Below are 18,900 nucleotides of genomic sequence, written 5' to 3' on the forward strand. Positions count from 1 at the left end.
CCAGAAGATCTTCTTCATTATCCTGGCATATTTAATTAAGTAGGTTTAGGAAAAAATGGGACATGATCTTTGATTTTAATTAAAATGCTGATTCATAATTACAGGAAGCACACATGACCTTAAATTACTGTGTAATAATCCATTTCTTGTCAGATCTTCTAAATGGTATAGTAGCAGTAACATTTCCTGCAATAGTGGTTTTGGTGAACAAATGCAGCTCCAGTTCAACACAATAATCTGTGGTCAGTAGTACATCCTGGGTACAGAGTTTGATTTAAACTTCATATGAGTGCCTTTTGTTAGGAAGCAAAGTACAGCTCTGAAACACTACCAAATTCATGTATTTGTGGTACTGCAAGCTGACTTGAGCACACCAACCTCTACGCTTGTGAGGAGAGCTATTAATTTTGCTGATGTGCTACCACAGTGCCAAGAGAATGGAGGCAAATGTTCATGCAGTGTGGTTTTAGTCTTACTTAGATGTATGGCAAGGATGTTCAAAGTTGGAATGTGTTACCAGGAATCTTTTAAATACATTGTATAATTGGTTCGTATTGATTACTCTTGCTATCTCTTTGTGCTAAGTAAATATTTGATTACATTTGAAGCAGTTACTGACTTAGTGTGGAAGTCCAGTTTTAGGCACCTTCCTTTGTGTTTATGCTGCTGAAACTTTTGCTGCCTGGAAATGCAGAGGTAGGCTTCTCCTGTGATGACAGAGGTGTTGTACATGTGACCCCAGGGGATGTTTCATTTCTTCTTTCTCATTCTAGGATCTGCTTTGAATCCTTTTAAAATGTTTGCTTGTACTGTTACATCTTGCTCTTTCTTCAGTGATCTGCAAGTTAGGTCAAAATTTAGTATATATGATGTGTGTTACATAGGTTATGGACTTACGGACTTTGTTCTCTTTGTTACCTTGAATTGGTTTGCCCCACTCTAAGTCTGCATTTCTTCAACATGCCATTGGTGGGTTGTTTGTGGCCTCCATGCTCAGCCTCTGCTCGTGCTCTTATCCCATGCCCATACGCCGCTATGCTGCAGCTTGTCTTTCAATTTTTCAATGCCTCTGCTAGCACACTGAGCCTGTACTCCTCCACACTAATCATTAACTGTTTAATTCTACACAAAATAATTACTTATTATGCCTATCTACAGACAGCTATGGTTATGCTATATGAAAATAAGCAAAAGTAAACAAAATCAGGCATAGCTGCTTGGACATTGGAAAGAAGTGCTGTTACACCCAAGCCTTGGGACAATTAACTACAGGGGAAAAAAAGGGCCAGTGCTTTATACTGACACACTGGTGCTGAGGTAATGCAGGAGTGGCTGCATAAAAAAAGTTGAGTAGGGAATGCCCCTCAACAAGTGCAGCTGGTGCAGGACAATGCCATCGCTTGTCTTTGTGTCTTGTTTCCTCAGATTTGCAGGCGTATCCTCATGGCAAAATAAATGCTATTAGAGCTGTCTGTAAGAGAGATTTTCAACCACTGCAGTGCAAATGCAGGAAGACTCCTTTCTGCTTAACTAATCCATTTAAATGTTAGCTGGGAACAAAGTGCTAATACAGTGAAAACTTACATGTCTAACCTACCTGTTCTCACTCTCAATATAGGTTTTAGAGAAAGGAAATACTTGCATAGTTGATGGCTAGCAGGTGGTGCAGGCATCTGTCATGGTAGCTTTCAGGCAATAACCTTGACATTTTTCCTTCAGAGAAATCCTGAGATTAATATAACAGTCTAGGCTTAAATGATCTCATATTCCTCACTTGAATATAGAGTTAATAAACCAGCAGTATTATTCTTGAGCATCTGTATAGCTCCACAGTGTTGCTGCAGTAGTTTTCTAAATTAAAATTGGGAACAATCACAGTTTAATGTGATAAGAAACTAACCAGTTTGTTCATTTCAAAAAGGAACCAAAATGCATGTAAAAATGACAGAAAAAGACAATTTCAGTGTCTGCTGCTCACATGGGATTAATTTTTAGATGTTCTCCAACAAAACTTGGTGTACAAGAAAGATGAAAAATAAACTTCAGTATTACATGCAGTTACATTTTATTTATCAAATTCTCTTGTTTACTTCTGATTTTTCTTAATGTGCTCAAAATCTTGGATGTCCACATGAAGCAGAAGAACTAAAGATGGAGTGACAGTATTGCCCTCTCATCTGTTAACTACCCTCATAATTATTTGCAGGATCAAATAGTATTTGTGTCCTTATTGAAAGTGCTGTACACTGTGTAGCCCCAGTGCTGTGTGTGTAAATGTTCTCACAAAAGGAATGAAGTTAGAGGGCTTTTTCTTTGAGGAAGTACCGTATCTAGAAGTGTTCTTTATCCAGCTAGTCCTTGACTAGGAGGGGTTCTTCTTTAAACTCAATTCCGTTTCTGTTTTATGGAGTGTAAGAGAAGACTATATTAGAAGATATTGGAAGAGGATGCTTTCCAAGTTAATTCTCAAAAATAGCATCTATGGCAAGAATAATAGCTAAGGTTATCACTAATAAGAGCCCTTCTTACTGCCAAATTAACTAAATAAGAGCCCAGAAATGGGGAAGCTCTGAAAGCATGCAAGAAGTAGAAGAAATATGTGTATGTATATGTACATATGTGTGTGTGTGCACATAGTTGCAGATTGAATAAGTATTGGAGTAACTGATACAGGAAAAATTGCCACAACTTGTATAAAAATATAAGATATAATGTTCATAAACAAGGTTAGTTGCCTAAAGAAAGGAACTTCGTCCATTTTTGTGTCTTCTACGATCTTACCAGAAGTGTAATCCACTGCCATAGAAAATTTACCTGATATTGCAGTAACTGGAGGGGGGGATACTGAAAAGTTTGAAGACTATTAAAAAGCTTGTAAGTATACTTATTGTCTCTGCTTTGTGCTACTGAAAGATTGTGTAAGAGATGGCATACATTTTTGTTATGACTAAATAGGTTAGTGTTTCATATATTTAAAGAACACATTTAATCAGCAATATTCTCTGTATGTCTTTTATATGGATATTTAATTTTTTAATGAAATGAAACCAAGTCATTTTTCTGTTCAACTGTAACGAAGGTACCAATCAATAAATGTAGTTTATAAACAGTACTGTGATTATCATCAAATAATTGTATGCTAGCCTAGTTAACGCCTGTATGTCTAGTTTGAGTTTTAATATATTCCAAAATGACTTAGAAAGTACTGGAGACCTATATTTGGAAGTCTACTGTTGGAATTTCTGTATCAGAAGAAGAAATTAATCATCTTTAATAACATGTGTTCAAGTAACACGATGCATACAGGTTCTGCTGACTGTGTACAAAAATAGTAATGATAATGTGGTCATGGTACGTATTCTCACATGCCCATCTTCTCAGGAGATGGGAATAAGTGGCTTTGAGTATTAGGTGCAGAGTCTACCTATAAAGTTCTGTGTCATTACAAAAAGCACATTCTTAAAAGGAAGATTGATCAGTGTGGAAAGCACTTCATACCAGGCTGGCATGGACATGCAGTGGTGAAACACTTTTTTTCCTGAGTGTTGAATTTTCTTTTTTAACCTTTAAATCAGTGTAACTTTCTAAGGAGGTGAATTGCATGTTGTGGAAGATCACAGAACTCCCCAAAACAGAAGTTCCCTTCTTTAAGACACTAACCTTGTACATGAATGTATTACAACTTTATATTTTTCCAAATGTTCTTTCCTAGAGCTATGAATTAAAAAAAAAAACCAAATAACTCACCACTGCAGCTTATAAAGCAAATTGATCTCTTTCTATTTTCTGATCTTGTCTAGGCCTGTCTGCTCACCTGATGCTGCTTTTAAAATTCCGATACAGAGGTCCGATGTATGAAGAGCTATGGCTTCTTTTTTCTTTTAACTTCTTCTAGTTATTAAACAAAAAAAAATAGTAGTAAGGAAATGGTTGCATTTCTACACAGCACATAAGCATTTCTGATAGAAATTTGAGCAGTTCAAAGACAGCAGCTGTTGCAGCACTTTAGATGGCTCTCAGTGGAATGTACTATTTTTATTGCTATTTTTTTGTGGATAGTTTTGCAAGCCAGTTACCAGGAGCTCTATTACATAATCCTGGTTTGATCACAGACTAGTGTAAATGGAAAGTATATTTTGCACAGAAAGTCAAACTCATCTGGCTGACTGACAAAGACACGATTTTGCAGGAAAAACTTTGTCAATCAAAATGTGTAGTAGCACAGGTGACCACCTGAGACCTTTCTGGGAAAGGTACTAGTTGTGCAGGTCATAAATGTTTGAAATTGTTATTGCTTCTGCAGTAACTTCATTATGTGATATTTTGGACTGGGCATTTTTAGATGCACTGGAAGAATGTAAAGCATGATTCTGGTTGTATTCATGTCTGAAATTAAAAATTTCTGAATTCAGTTCCAAATGCATTGTGAGCGGAGAAAACACTTTTATGTCTTAAACAGGAACAATAACTCTGTATAGGACCTTACAAGGTTTAAGGCATTACCTAAACATCTGATATGCAAAGTGCCAACTATGAATAATAGTTAATCCAAGAGAAAGAGGATGATAGGTTGCTAACCTAGAAGAAAGATTATTCATAACATATACATGTTTCTTGTTATGGGACAGAATCTTTTCCCAGTTTCTATATGCACTGGAAAAGCCACATTTTGGAACACCTTCAGTTGCCTGTTACTATATGTTTTAAGATGAATAGCTAAGAAATTGCAGATATGTGATCTAGGCTTTTTGTTTGTTTTTTTTTTGTTTGCTTTTTTGTGTTTTTTTTTTAAAGTATCTTTAAGCAATTTTAAGCATAAATATCTACTAATATGGTAAATTAAAGATAGTTTAAATGGTCTGAGTTACTTTGTATTTCTCCTTCAGTAGTTGTTCTTGTAGACTTTTTCCTTGTGGAGGAGTAAAAGATAATGAATGCCAAAGTCACATGCCCTGGGAACTCGTTAGCTTTTCTGCAGTCTTGTAATCAGAGCTCCATATAAAGAAAACTTCCCTTGTGTGTATGTATTAATCTAGGAAGTACACCTATATTAATTATGTAATGGGAGTAGCTGTAGATGCAGTTTCTAAGTGTTGCTTTGTTACAGAGGACTCTTTGCTCTTGAAGTGGCATTACATTTAGTAATATGCTTAAGAGCTCTAAGTCATCTATGTCAAAAATAGGTAACATGATTTGTTTTCTGGCAGCAGAATTACTTTTATCATGTAAAATCTCATGGTTCATTTTTTGGTCCAGCCCAAATGAGGAGAAATCTTTGAATTGATCTGCTTACTATCTTTTAGTTTTTCAAAACTCCCTTTACTCTTGTATAAAATGGTGGGATTGTAGTCAGATGAAAGGGACATCGGGGCAGACCATTAAACTTTTCAAAGTGAAGAGTCCTGTGGAAAGGGTACATATATGGGTGGTGTTTAACTGTGAGATAGACATATTTTAATAGAGTCCTTACTGTTTAGTAATAATATGATCCATATGTAATATCAAATTTATTCAGCCTTTATTGATACAAAATATTTTGTGAAGTTACAATTAGGGATGCCTGGGTTTATTTACTGTTACTGTATTAAGTTCAGAGGAGAAATGGTCAGCAAAAGGCAGCCATTATCTAATACTCTCTCAAACCTTGTGTTGAGATTTTTTTCCAAGTGAAAAATGATTCTTTTTTTTTTCCCCCAATAATTTCAGTGCTCAAGCATGTTGATTTAACTTCACTTAACTGCTCAATGCTTCTTTGTAGGCAGCAGTACAAATATCTTTGCAATAGTTAAACCAACAAAATTCTGCACTTGGTTTGGCAATTTTTAGTACTGTATCTCTGGGTTTTTTTCCTTGCATAAAACCAGCTAAAGCAAGAGTGTGACTATTTTTGCTGGAGGAGACGTGTAAATATTATCTGTCTTATCTGCGATATCTGTCAGGTTGAGTTGGTAGGAGCATTGCCACAAGTTTTATCATGACTTATTTTTTGACCTGTATGGTAAATTGTGTCTGTATAAAATAACAAATACTCAGTTACTAGACCTGCTTTTATTTTATAAAGTAGCTTCTGTAGGAATTTACTTTAACATTTGAATGCCTATTCCAATACTTGAGTAAAAAGTACAGTGTATGAGTAGACATCGTCATGAGAATGAAGTTCAGCTAGTTTTATTCTAAATACTGTTATAGTGGTGTAGATCTTTATTGTGATAAATCGTAGTTTCTATGAAGCTAATGAGCACAGAGCCCACAACCTTAGTCGATTACTACCCAATTGTACAATCTTCTATTGTCCTGTTTATTCTGAATCTTCACTTAAATTGGGGTTGCTGAAAACTTTTCCGATGTGCATAACAAAAATTATGATCTGAGGAATAAAAATTATTTGTCATAGAGTTCACAAATGAATAATGGAATCTCAACTTTTTATTTTCATAGATTTAAAACAGACTTGTAGTAGGGATGCTGTGGTGAACAATTTTAAAAACTTGTTTCCTTGTTTATCACTTCAAAACTAATGATTTATTACATTCAAAATTTTTGACAATCTTATCTGTTTCGGTTCTACAGGCATTTTTCTTTTGCTCATCTTTTGTTTTGTTTGAAGCCTTCTGAATATCAAAAAATGTCCAAGGACGTATCTTTAGAGCCCCATGTAAATATTCCATGTACATCTCTTGCCTTCCAAATAAGGAAATGTTGATTCATGTGAGGAAATGGATTTAAAAAAAATCCCCCCAAGAAAGCAAAAAAATTCCCCAACCAACCAGAACAAAACCGCCCAACCAAAACCTTGATTTTGTATATTGAGGAAAACAAAATTTGATTTGCCTTTTGAAAATCTGGGGGAGAGTTTCAGCATGGCAGTTGAGGAGAGGAGATTCTTGAAAGCAGGCGATTCTGTCGGACACTCAGTGGTGACTGGGTTGTGTGGACTCAAAAGGAGGTCTTAGTGGAGAATTTTTGAATGGCATTTGTCTGTAGGAATCCATTTCTTAAGTTATGAGTAATTTCTTCAATAAATACTGTGAGCAGTGTTCTTGCAAAGAACAAATATTTTTTGAAGGTAGTGGCTGATTTTAAGTCTCAAATTGAGGTACTCCAGATTGCACATTTCTTCTGAAAATTCACTTAGAAATGTTATTCATTAAAGATGAGATTTGTTGCAGTGAGTTAAAAAAACCCAAAACAATGTTTGCCTTCCAGGCTTGTGCAGGAGTACGGGGCAGAGCTGCCTATGTGTCTGCCCTCATGGTTCCCAGAAATTATTGTTTGGTTTTATGGTGTAGGTTAATCTGATAGGGGTTTTTGTTTGTTTGTTTGTTTTTCTTTTTAAGGGAGGTGTCCAGTTTCAGTCACTCTAATAGGCAGGTTCTAACCAGTCTTTATGGGGCATCTGATACTAACTGGAGAGATTTATGATTTGGAATAATTCTGCTGCTCATGTTTATTCACTAACTGTAGAAAATACCACGTTCATTATCTTATGGACTTGTGTAAGCCAAAGTCAAACAAATTTGGCCCCCAAACTTGCCTTTGCTTGGTCTGTTTACCAAATGGAGCAGTGCCTACTTCAGCCAGTTGTTTCATAATATATAGCAAATGACTGGTGAGTGGGTTCTTCAGCAAAATTTCAATAAGTTCATGTCCCACACACATTCTAACTTACTTCCAAAAGTGAGAACCAGTATTTTAATCCTTGTTATCATGTGTGAGTATCACTACTTACCCATTGTAAGTAGTGAAATTACTTATGCACACAGTAGGAGCTTTTAAAACTTAGGGTATGATTCAGCTGTTTTTTGCATTAAATAGTACTTACTCAAAGTGTAATTCTGTTTGTCTTGATTATTAGATGGTTATTGTAACACTTGATCAGAATGACTCTACTTGAATTAGTCTCCAAGGACATGATGTTGTGACTCATCCTCATGCTGAACTATTTTTAGTAAATATTTATATTCTTACATAGTACTGAAAGGAAATGGACCCAGTATGTTAACAGACGAAAGTCCCTGCTCTGGAGGTGTTCTAAGGTGTAGATTAGTAGGCTTTCTTCCTCATGAGTGGCTTCTATGAAATTAGGATTTCCTAGATCACCTGATTACTGAACGTGAACAAGAATGTAAGAGTTTGACATAAGAAATAAAATTCAAAGGGATTTCAAATCACTGTCTGGCTTCAGATACATACTAATTTCTGTACTTAATATGGCCACTGCCAGTGTGTCCTTGAGCATGTCGATAGTATTGAGGGATACTTTATATATTCGTGCAGAAACATGAGATGACTTGTTGCTCAACTTCCTAGATAAGACCAAATTAGAGGGTGAAAAATATAGTAATACAGAGGTGGAAGTACTTTGAACATGCGAAATTTGTGGTGTTTTTGTGAATACTGATACCACTTAATGAATACTGGCTTAACAGGTATATTGGTTTGCGTTCACTGGGTTGGTAGGCATATATTCCTCTGTACTGCTATTACCCTGAAAGCACAGGCTTTTGGGGGCTTTTACGTGGTTTGGTGTTGTGCTAACTTAGACTCATAGAATGATTTGGGTCCTTAAGGAAAAGACCCTAAAGATCATCTCATTCCAACCCCTGCCATGGGCAGGGACACCTTCCACTAACCGAAGTTGCTCAAGGTCCTGTCCAGCCTGGCCTTGAATACTGCCAGGGATGGAGCATTCAGAACTTCCTTGGGCAGTCTGTTCCAGTACCTCACCACTCATGGTGAAGAATTACTTCCTTATATCCAGCCTATATCTCCCCTGTTTAAGTTTGAAAACAAAACTTGAACTTCTGATGATGTTCTTCAGAAACTGAAGCTTTCAATTTAGTCTGTCATCATGCTGTAAATTAAAGGCTATATCATAGTAGGTAAGGAAAGAATATTCAGCATTTACCTACATTCCATTCTGTACAATTTATGAGCTTTTCTCCTGTGTAAGATTTTGATCTCAGTATTCCCAAATAAGGCAGTAATATTTCAAAACTGGAAGAAAGTCATGCTGTAAAACATACTCACAGAAATAGTAAAGTTGTCAGCAGCAGCTTCTAAAATACATCCTTGTTAAATATTTTAGGATTCCATCATGTTCTCAATCATTTCCTTAGAAGGGACTGTGATCACAGTGGAGAATGTGTTACTTTTCTTTGAGCAACGTGTCTGTAGTCAACAAGAAATAGTTTAAGGCTGATGACCTTCTAAAGTCCTCCTGGAATTCTAGTTGGAGAGTTATTCCATGCCTGTAAGGAGGGAATTAAGACTCTCTATGCATGAGGATAGAGGCCTCTGGGAGCAGAAGGTCATTTACATGTACCGTGCTTTTCCCAGAGGGCTTTGTTAGTCTGCTGGTTTTAAAGCAGCGATCTTAAAAATGAACAGATAATTTCTGGGGACAGGTAATTTCCATTTTTTTTCTACAGACTTCGCTGTTGGGCCACACCTCCGGAGAAACTTTTTTTTTTTTCGTGGCACCAAGCTATGACAAAGGTGTTCTGACTGCATGTGAGCAGATTTGTCTGATTATTTGTACTTGGCCATTCAGACAGTAAGAAGAAACAACATTAGAAACTGACTATTTGAATGATGTGAAGATATGAATGAAATTCATTCTGATAAATTTTGAGCTTTGTGGTTTTCGGGCCTTGATAGGTCGTCACCTGTTTTACTGAAAATATCTGCATTAAAAATAAAAATAATTACATAGAACAACTTCATTAACCTATGGTAAAGATGAATAAAATTTCATCTGCTGACCAAGGCAACCCTGGTGAGTTAGATGAGCTATTGAATATAATAAGCTATACTTCAGGCTGTTTTAGCATAAATATTGATGCATCAAGTATAAACAGTTAAGACTTAAACTCCCCTTTGCCAGTCTCCTTGGCATAAATATAGATATAGGGGTAGGACAAGGGGTAATGGGTTAAAACTTAAACAGGGGAAGTTTAGATTGGATATAAGGAAGAAATTCTTTACTGTTACGGTTGTGAGGCACTGGAATGGGTTGCCCAGGGAGGTTGTGAGTGCTCCATCCCTGGTGGTGTTCAAGGCCAGGTTGGGCGATGCCTTGGGTGGCATGGTTTAGTGTGAGGTGTCCCTGAGTCTATGATTCTATATTTTTGAAATACATTTTTGCTATGTTTAAAAACATTTTGGTAACGTGTAACCAAGCTGGAAGTTATTTCTCAGTGCACTAGAAACATTATTACTTTGTTACGCATTTGAAGAAACTTGTTACAGCAAAATAACAAGAGTAAAATTTGTTTGGAATGAGATCATGAATGTATGCCACTGGGTTGGCTTCTTTTTTGTTGTTATTTGTGCAATTTTATTAAATGTAGTGAATATGAAGCAAATAACTATTTGGATGAAGTGTAACTTTAGCTTAGCTCTACATTGTCATATTAGAAGATTGAACAAAGTTACCTTTATAAGGTACAGATACACCTGTAGGAGCAAAAAGAACCTGAAGGAGTTCTGGAGAAAAGCAAAGACTATTTGAAGAAAAAAAAAATTATTTGGTCAAAATCTTACTTGATCTAATATTTGCTCTCCAACGGGACTGTAAAATCTTTCCTATCATGTTCTCTTAAGCATACAGTTAACTTCCTAAAAAATACTCCTTGCTTTCTTCTATCAAAAATAGATTCTTTTATTTAACACTATTGATAATTCACTTCCCCTTCAGTTACTGAAACAAGCAGGGTTAATCTCTGCAGTCCCAAAGGAAATTATAATCTATGAAAGCAATATGCCTGTTTTTTTTTAATTCCCCAAAGTCCTCCTGCGTTTCATTGCTGTGCAATTGGTGCTAATCCAATTTGTTCCCATTGTACATCTCATGACTTTGCCTGGTGCATTTACTGTCTGTGAAATTATGGGAGATGTGCTCAGTTTTTCCAGACTTGTTTTGTGTTGGCTGACTTGGTTGTGACTACTGTTAACTGTGGTGTTCATTAAATGTTGTTTTGCTAATCAGCTTTTTTTTTCCTTGCTAGTCTAGCTAGAGATGTTTATATCTCTCTTTAACCTTGATTGTATCACCACTCATTTTTGCGTGCAACTCTTTGCTAATCTTATAATATGTTCCATGGTTTTTCTTTGGGTTTCTTTTTAGATAGGTTATTGTGTATTATTAATTTGCAGATTAGAAAATTAATCTGATTTAGAGTAGCTAAGGACATGTTATCAAGATATGTCAATGTGTACGTAATAGGACTGCAAGATTTCTGGATAGGCCATGAAACACTTGGACTGTTATTACTTTTTTTTTTCCATCCAGACCCTAAACCTCTCAGATATAGTGATCCTAAATTCCTTAATGCTGGAAGCTGAAGCTATGCAAACTCTGAGATGTGAGGTGACAATTTTGAACAAAGAGTGTAAATAACTCTGTGACAGTTCAATAGTGGTTACAGAAGATGCCCCACGTGCATCTGACCATTCTAAAAATCGGATAGGATGCTCTTTGCTGATTGGCATGCAGCTCAAAGAGAGCCAAAGGAAATTTTGGTTTGGAAATTGTAAACAAGGTTTGTTTAGGGTTGTGTCAGAGCTCTTAACCCAGCTGCTTATTGAATGACACAAGGCTTGAGTATTCATTCCTAACACTTCAAACAGTTTGTGTTGTGGTTTTCTTCTGACAAGTTTACATAGGTCTCGGCCAAGAAAGAGCAGAGAACGTCAGAAGTATGTTTTGAGGGCAAAATGGACTAAACTTTCTAAAGGACATTTCTTTATTCATAGATTATTTCCTCTAGGTTGATTGAAGGGCACTGCTTTTTGGCCTGAAGGAAGGGAGAAGCTTTTATTCATTAAGCTGAATCACTCTCTTGGTCTTTCAGTAAAGTGATTAAAAATCCTTTCCCTGGGTTGCTGTGGCAGTCATTGTTTCAGGCAGGCCCAAGGCAAAACCAATCTAGGTTTTTGTCATACGGGAGATCAGATAACGATGACTTTTGCTTGGTTTTGTAGCTGTATTGCCCTCAATAACTTCTGTGGTCTGATGTTCAGATTCTTTGAAAGTGAAATTTGGTATCAAGCTAGTTCTGCTTCCATTTCTTCTCATGCTGAAGCTACTTAAAGGATCCAGCTCTTGATACTTCAGCAATTCTCCTGCTAGATGATATCTTCAGTTGTGGTTTCCTGTGTCATTTTCATTTTTATTTGGTCTTTCTATGTTTTTGTTAGTTTTTTTTTTCCTTGCCTTCCTTTCCCCTGAAGATAGAATATCTCAGATTTTAGCTTGATGAATGCTTTTCATTTTCACTGCTTGTTTGAGCATGGCCTTCATCCTCTAGAACAGTAAACATCCACAGAGCATGTTTCTGTGGCTTCGATAGTGCTGGTGTAACTGTACGTAGCTGTGGTGTGAGACAGATCAGTAAATGAATTTCTATTAAAATGGCCCTTCCCCACAATTTTAAATAAAATTTTTAGTTAACTGGTTCAAAATATGCCCAGTAGTTGTTCTCGTGTCATTCAAATGCTGTTGCCTTTGTGAGAAAGAGTGACAAGATGGAAAGAGGGGAAAAATGATCAGTTTAATCCAGTACTACTGGGAAAAAAGCTTGTCAGTGTCCTTGTCTGCACTTCTTACTGTGTAGTAGACTGGACATAAACCCATAGGTATTTAATTGTATGTAGAACTAATGTAAAATGAGGAACTGTGGAAAACCTACTCTTAAAGTCCAGTGTTGCTTGGTGGCTGAAACTGCTAAACCAGAAATGCCGTATGCACATCGTATAGCATTCTCAACTCATGTAAATTCCTGTAGCTGTTTCAAGTTTGCTGCTTTTTTCCAGTAAACTTTTCTTTGACACTTGATGTAGTGCAGGTGTTGTCTCTTTGGCCTACTAGGTCTTTTTCTGGTTTAGGAATCATCTGACCTACTATAGCTGTCAAACTTGAACAAGCTCCATGTTACATGCCATGAATAATTGAAGAGATATATAATCATGGGCCATGTCTGATATGAATCAAAACTTTTACTACTGAGTGAACTCACATGGATATACTCTGAGTTTACCACCTCTACCTTCAAACTTGTCTCCATTTTGAATTCTCAGATCAGAATTTAAAGGGAAGAACACATTTTAGCAAGCCACAGGCACTTGTGAGTTCAAACCATTCAGCTGTGGATTTCTGAAGTTTGAATGAATAAATGTGAAATGAGTGCAAAAATATTTCCCAACACTATAATTATTTTTTTTTCTGAGACATAATATTATAAAGTATATTTCTGAATCCTGGTTTCTCCTTTGTGTCTAATCTGAATCCTGCTTTCTCCTAATGTGTCTTCGTAGGCTAATGAGTTTCCATTTGCAACTGGTTTTGGTGTTGGCGGGCTAATTGGAAGTGCATTATGATGGTTGTTTCTGTCACTGGAAGAAGTACAAATAATATGTGCAGTTGTGGAGTGTTACAAAATATGGTAACAGCTATGCAAGTTATCTGTAAAGCATACAGTATTTAGGCCCTTGTAATGCTTTACTGCAAGGTAGCTCTGAAAACACTGAGAGAAAAGGATACCAGTTTAACAGATTTTTTTTGCTTTTGTATTGTGTGAGTTTAGGATAAACGTAATGACATCCATTCCACAGAAAGTTAAAGATGGAGTCTCAGTGTATGTTGTGCAGTTAATTTTTAAATGTTGGCATGGCTTTTAATAAACTTTTTTTCGGTAAACTGAGGTAAGGTAGCATAAAAACATTCCAGCGCAACAAAATGTTTAATATGTATGTGAGTGATGCCATATGAAATACTCTCTTGCAAATTAACTTGAACTGCTAAAATAATTGGATTTCTTCCATAACTGATGAATAACTACTTCCTTACATCTTTCATGTAAGCCTGATACAGCATTCATCATGTTGGTATCTAACCATCTGCATTCTTTATGGAAAGTGAATTTATTGCTCAAAGCAAACTGAACTACTTTATCTACAAAAAGATACTATCCAGACAGTGTTCGTGAAAGTTGTCAGATGTTTCATTGTGAGCCTCAAGTACTGCAGTTACTGTTATCTACTTGGAACTTGTTCTGCTGGGCAAATGATTCAAGGCAGACATTAGGATGGATTCTGGAGCACTTGACTTAAACTTTATTCAATTGATATATTTTCAAGTTTGTGCAATATAAAGATTACAAGGCTCCTGCCATTTAATCTGTAGCTCAGGGCAGATTTCACTCAGCATACCAAAAGGATTCAGCTTTTTACTTGAACCCTTCTGTTTTCACGTTTGGTAGAAGAACAGAAAACAGAAAACTAGATATTATGAATTACAAAGTTATTTCCTTTAAGTGTATGCATGATCCTTCGTTACATAAGAGATCACATTTATAATTGAGTCTTTTATCTGTACTGAATCTTGACTTCAAGTTGTGCCAGACTGGATCTTTGCACAGCTAAATACGGTATCTAAATTTAATGCTAATTATGGTACTTAATGTTTTAGTAATATTTACTAACTAGAACATAACTTCACAGTTCAGTCAAGGGTAAAGTTAGAGGGTGTTAGCTTTTTCACTGTTTCCCTAACAGATTGTCCAGCTATTTGTTGTATGGACACACACATGGTAGGGTTTGCTGTGAGCATACTAGTTGGTGATACTGTATGCTACAGGGAATGTTCAGAGGATCCAGATTGAACGACTATGCATCTAAATTGAGTTTAAACAAATGATTGAAAGGTGAAAAGATTAATATCCTGTTACAAACTACTCCAGCTATGCTTTAAAGTTTTAGTCTTCTGCTATTTTTTTCTTATGAGAACTTTCTGTATTTGCCTTCATCCTATAATGAGCACACAAGATTTTGAGACTTTTTGCCTTAATCTCATTTTCCTGCTGAAAAGGAAAAGTTTATGCAAATCTTTGAAAAGAGTGTCAGTGATATAGTTTTAATATTAACAGCATATGGAAGCTGCCATCTCACATGAGGGGGAAAAGAGACTTCTATTTTTTGCTTTTTGCTTTTAAAGGGCAAAGATGTGTAATATAGTAGGAAGCAAAAATTAAGAAGAAAAATTTATTCTTTAAAGAAACATTCATCTGCATTATATTGGTGTGGCAAGGAGAAATTCTCTAGGTTGGGAATGGGGCAGGGATAATTTAGATGCAAATGAATAAAATCTCTGTATTTGCATTTTCAGTTTCTCACCTTGGCTTGCTTCCTTTTGCTTTATATGTATATAGCAAACATATGGAAAGGCTTCTGATGGATATATATTTTTATTTTCTCCCCTGCAGTCTGCTATACTTGGCCAGCATAAACATGTCAGGAAATAAGACCAGGTCATACTGACCTACTTTATTTTTGAAGGGCAGGAGAATACTTTTCTGTCCTTGTACTGTGCTTTTGATGCATTCTGAAATAAACTCAAATTAAGGGGATTGGCTTGAAATCTCACGTTGTCCCCACTTCTCAGAATATGCTACTACAGGGAGTTACTACCACTTACAACACCCAAGAAGTGTTGCACTTCCCATTCTGTGCTGTGGCAATAGTTTGTGTGTTACATATATGCAGACTGTATTACAATATACAGAGTAGTCTCTGTGTATATATATAGCCTGTAGAGACTATAATCTATATATTTATCTAAGCCACCATTGACATATTAAGGAAAACAAGATGCATGTAGAATTTGTACATTGCAGTCTCTTAGCTGGCCAGCTTCAGGAAGGTGGTGTAGGGCTGGGTTCCTGGTCTTGATTTGCAGTGCCTGGTTTCATCACTGCTATGTATGCTAGTGGTAACTGGAGAGTGTGCATTTCTGCATATGATTCTCAGATGCTGGAATAGAGACCCAAGACAGCCAGAATGCTCTTATTTATCAGACTACTTTATTTTCCAGTGAATACCAGGTTTTATGGAGCTATCAAACTGCTATGTCTAGCTCGTCTAGGCTGCAGTCAGATGTTTAATTACAGAATACATTGGGTAGATTTTAAAGCTAGCTAGCTTTGGCAGGAAAATCAGTGCAGCTTCAGGATCAGCGACTTCACTCTACAGACTGCAGGTTACCTAACCTGTGCTGTTGTCTTGCTGTGACGACTTTAAAGCTGTTAGTACTCACCTGGATTCAGCTGACACTAGTCTACCTATTTATGCTATGGTCACTTTTCTGTTAGCATCATAAGTAAAATATATTAATAGGATAACCACCTCTTCATGCATCCATCCTTAATACAATGAAGTTTGCAGTATGTATGTGCATTAATTACTTTTGACTCAGTTAAACTAATTGAACAAATATGATCAAAGCTTAGCAGAAGTTTAGAAGTAAATTATCTGTTGTGATAGACAATCAAAAGTAATGACACAAAAGTGAACATGAAGTATTTTTCTCTAGCTTAGAAACTATTTTTACAGAAGTACGGGATTTTTCGGTAATCTCAAGGGCTGATTGCCTTATCTCTGCTCTCCTCGTTGCTGCCATAGAATCTAAACGACAAGTATATAGCCTGAAGACCTGATCTAACCATATTTTGTAACAATAGTTAAAAGACCTCGCATTTGTCCAACATCTTTCATCCAAAGTAAACATTACTACAGCAAAGTATCACTGGATACTTTCCAAATTCTGGATTCAGTGCTTCTTCTTTGGACTTAAAAGCGAATATTGTTTAACTCTAGACATACGTGCATGACAGCACAGGCATCGTCAAGGCTTATGTAACATGGGAAAAGACAACTTTACGCAAACAAACCAAAATAATCCTTTTCCCTGCTAAGGAAGTTCACTTAGGTTTTAAGGCCCCCACAGAGACAAGACTCCCCACATGTGAAATATTACAAAGCTCTGTATGTTTATGTAAAAGGGTAAGTGGTGAAGGTGCCCTACTGAAATGGAAAACTGGGGTGCTTCAAAACTAACGTAAGAAAATTTGATCAAATGTGATTGGAAGAAATACTGTTCATTCTTTAGTGGAGTTGAAGTGACAATTTTGACCCTAAAGTAAGGATTTGGAGGTAGGGAGTTTAGAGAGATTCACTGAAACAGACGTAAGAAATGCATATTTTTAAATTACATAACAGATTTATGTGCATACTTTGTCACACTTTGGAAATTGCTTTCTGACAGAGGGTAAATTAATCATCCTCTTTTGGATCAATCCAAATAAATAGGTGCAGAAGGAGGATAATAGGATGACTATGTAAAGAAAACTTATAAGAGGGAACTGTAACAGCATGACTTTTTCTGCTAGGAAAACTGAAGAATGAGGTAGAATCTCATTGGAGGAACATGAGAGGGAGAGCAAAGCTGCTTAAGCTAAAGGGTAATGTTGGCACAAGAGCAATTGGGTATCAACTAGCTGTGAGTGAAGTTATATTAGAGATTAGAAGAGCTTTCTAAATACCAGAGGGGTGAGATACAGAAACAGACTTCCCGTAGGAGTGAACAGGACGTTCATTTTTGCAGGATTGGACCCCCCAACTTAACATATTAGCTAAATGCTGTCAGCTCTGCTTGAAAAGAGGGCAGCAAAGAATCAAGCAATAAAATAGGAAACAGATGCAGATCTGAATTTGCTGACACATTAATAAAATGTCTCTTGATCTACCCCCAAATCTCAGTGCCAGACTGTATATTTTTTGTGAAATTATTGTACAAGGAAACACTTTAGAATATCTGCAAAACCATAAAATACCTGAGGTTTATTCAGAACAATTAATTATTGCTACTGCTTCCTCCCACCAAATGCTTTGAAATTAGCAATTGATGGGTTATTGAAGTACTTTGAGAGTCCTAAGCAAGTAACTTGCCTGCTTCAAATAGCTGTAGTCTTAGGATTCAATGCATATTTTGTTACATTCCTTCCTGGCTTATGCTTTGTGGAATAAGAAGGATAGTGACTTCTGCTTTATAAATGCTTCCCTACTTAGAAAGGCCCTTAGGCATTCAATTATATATACTTTTGTAACAGTGAGGGATTAATGGCAATGATACTTTATTGAAATAAAGTTTCACTATGATTTTTTGAGCTCCTTTCTTGAGTGATAATTTATTGGACACATACAGATTAATGATAACCTGTGAAATTAAGAATAAATGACATACTTGGGCAGAAGTGCTGATGAAAAAGTGTCTTAGAGAAAGAAACTGGTGGAATTACAATGCAGATAAGACTAAGACGGAGAACTCAGCTGTAAGTCATGTTTTCATTCTTGTTGGTAGAACAGGGATCATCCACAGGAATATTGTGGACACTGGCACAGGACAAATATGTAATAGTGTGGAAATACTGAAATGTGAAGTGCATACCTGTATCAACCCAAAAGCTAGGTTTATTTCTGAAAAGTATTAAGTGATTAAAAATGTAGCAATAATTAAGAGTAATCATAGTATCGAGGAATAAGTGTAATATGGCCTTTTTATTTCAGTGAAATCATGCATTTTTTGGATGTCTCCTGTTGAAGAATAGGACTAGCTCTTTCAGCACACTTATGCTGCAGGGATCATAGGAATGTTTTGTGTAGCTCTGCACCAAATACTACTGTAGGAAATTACACGGTTGCTGGATGTCTTACCAAAACTGAATGACAATGTAAGACAACAGAAAAATAGGTCTTGAAAAGAATCACTTCTATTTGTGCCTATGTTCTGCGATAGTGGATCTGGAGTCTTTCAGTGTTGATTCCTCTAAAATTCATCTAGTTTATCCAATTTTCAGTGGCATTACTACTGACTTATGCTGGAAGAGACTCAAGCAACAGATTCTGTTGTGGAGCTATATTCCATTTTAAATAATTGTAACTTTAAGGCTAACCTGCCTTTCAAAAAACCCCTCAAATTATTCTGTTGTAGAATTGAAGATTTGTGTTCCTGTTTTTGTTGTCTTCAGTGGTTTAATACTCAGTTTTGAGTGATCAGTGATCCTT

The 18,900-nt window shown here is 36.2% G+C and overlaps 1 protein-coding gene and 1 long non-coding RNA gene across 14 annotated transcripts in view; one reads left to right on the forward strand and one right to left on the reverse strand.

The window, feature by feature from the left end:
• Positions 1-18,900, reverse strand: part of LOC133270559 (uncharacterized) — a 985,299-nt gene that overhangs the window by 238,052 nt on the left and 728,347 nt on the right. The window contains exon 2 of the long non-coding RNA XR_009743826.1: positions 8,602-8,696. This is a non-coding gene — a long non-coding RNA (uncharacterized LOC133270559). The remainder of the gene's footprint in view (positions 1-8,601; positions 8,697-18,900) is intronic.
• CACNA1D (calcium voltage-gated channel subunit alpha1 D) overlaps positions 1-18,900 on the forward strand; it is a 188,452-nt gene that overhangs the window by 32,251 nt on the left and 137,301 nt on the right. The window lies entirely within an intron of this gene.

This window comes from Pezoporus flaviventris, unplaced genomic scaffold (assembly GCF_033815535.1).
Source record: "Pezoporus flaviventris isolate CSIRO_AGI_PZ_B2104156 unplaced genomic scaffold, CSIRO_AGI_Pfla_v1 ptg000021l, whole genome shotgun sequence".
NCBI classification, from domain to species: Eukaryota; Metazoa; Chordata; class Aves; order Psittaciformes; family Psittacidae; genus Pezoporus; species Pezoporus flaviventris.